Here is a 1,981-nt window from a genome sequence, read left to right on the forward strand (position 1 = left end):
TGGGTCCTTCAAGGGGCAGCTGGGAATTTTCAGGTTCAAGGAAGACCATAACTGGGCTGGAGCATGGACTCTCATGTGTGACCCAGGGCACAGAACTGAAGGGAGAAAGTCAGCTTGAAGTTTTCAAGAAGCGTAATGAGCCAAAGAGATAAGAAAGACCTCTAGAGAGGTGGGACTTCAAAGGAAAAGAACCCAAGAGGGAGCCTGAGGAATCAATAATGTAGTCAAACCAAGGTAAGGACAACTGTGCTTGAAATGCACTGGAAAGTGTTTTTTGATGATAGTTGCCTTGGAGGATCATGAGACTTAGCTTCCTTAGACCAAGGACTAAGAAGGTCCAAGCACCTGAGTTTAGGGCTTGGGTAATGACAGACTAAGGAAAGGAGGCTGAACCAATCTGATTTCCCATTGACAAGGACCACTGCGTGGGTCACAGGAAGAACAACACTGAACTTGTAGTCAAAAGACCCAAGTTCCAGTAGGCTTTGCTATTTCCTAATGAGGAAACTGAGCAATCAATCCCTTGAACTCTTTCATCCTGAGTTTCCCCATTGACTTAGGGTGAATGATACCTATTTCACAGGCTTGCTGTCGGAGCCGTATTTGTGCAATAAAAAGTGCCTAGGATTTGGAGTCAAGGCACCATGGAGCCTTAAGCATGAGCCTAAACACCACCCTGTGATTTCAAGCCATCCGACAATGCCTCTGAGCCTCTGTTCCTCATCTGAAAAACAGGAGAGGAATACCAGCCTACATGAAGAAGTAAAGAGAAAATGTAAGTAATCACAGTACCTGGCACATGGTAAACATCCAATAACTGTAGGAATTAGTATTACCTATATAAAATACAAGAATAAGGAGTGCTTGCATTGGCAGCACATGTGCTTAAAACAATTGGAACGGTACAGAGAATATTCACATGGCCCCCCTGTGAGGATGACATGCAAATTCATGAAGCATTTCATTTTTTTTTTTTAAGAAAGAACATTAAATGAGTTTAAATGTGGGAAGTCACTAAGAATGGCACAGAGTAAGTACCCTAGGTGAGGGAAGGAAGCTCAGATGGTCCCAGATTTCTCGTAAAAACAGTGCCTTCCTCAACTTAGCATTTACCATTTGTACTTTTTCTCTTTTCACTTTGGGGACAGGGACTGCCTAGTTTTAACGCAGGCACTCCTCTGCTTTGACATGCAATAGACATGGTAGTGTCTATTAGATGAATAAAGACTGTTGGTTGCCTAAGATCTTTCTCCACAGGGGCAAATGTACAGAAACTACATCATGGGCATGATCCAAGACTTAGGAGAAGAGAAAGGGGGGTTAGAAGTTGGGAAAATAAAGGCAGAATATGGTTGATTGTTTTTTTTTTATTTTTTTTTTTTTTGAGACAGAGTCTCACTGTGTCACCCACACTACAGTGCAGTGGCACGATCTTGGCTCACTGCAACCTCCACCTCCTGGGCTCAAGCGATTCTCTAGCCTTAGCCTCCCAAGTAGCTGGGACTACAGGTGTGCACCACCATGCCCATCTAATTTTTTATATTTTTGCAGAGACAAGGTTTCACTATGTTGCCCAGGCTTGTCTCAAACTCCTGGGCTTAAGTGATCTGCCTGCCTCCGTCTCGTCTCCCCAAAGTGCTGAGATTACAGGTGTGAGCCACCATGCCCAGCCTGGTTGTTTTTGTTTTTGTTTTTATCTTTTGTTTAACTGGGTAGCTTCAGAAAAGTTTTTAACATGAACAGTGATTTGTAGACCAAGAATCTTAGCACTGAAGCCAAAAAAAAAAAGGGGGAGAGAGAGAGCTTTTTGCACTGTTAATACTCATGGGTATATATGGATCTTTAAATATGGGCATGCAGACAGCCTTCCTTCCCAGAGTTTGTACCTTGTGGTTGCTGAGGAGACAATTATGACATTACCTTTGCTAAATTAAACCTCGTCTACTTCACCCACATTTGTTCTCGGTTCCTGCCACACGGG

General features: G+C 43.3%; 1 non-coding gene across 1 annotated transcript; it reads left to right on the forward strand.

Annotated features, from left to right (window-relative positions):
- The first annotated feature begins 860 nt into the window (after positions 1-860).
- LOC115832572 lies at positions 861-971 on the forward strand. The gene has a single exon (XR_004028102.1). It is a non-coding gene; the product is annotated as a U6 spliceosomal RNA (small nuclear RNA).
- Positions 972-1,981: the final 1,010 nt, after the last annotated feature.

Source organism: Nomascus leucogenys, chromosome 22a, assembly GCF_006542625.1.
Source record: "Nomascus leucogenys isolate Asia chromosome 22a, Asia_NLE_v1, whole genome shotgun sequence".
In the NCBI taxonomy this organism is placed as follows: domain Eukaryota; kingdom Metazoa; phylum Chordata; class Mammalia; order Primates; family Hylobatidae; genus Nomascus; species Nomascus leucogenys.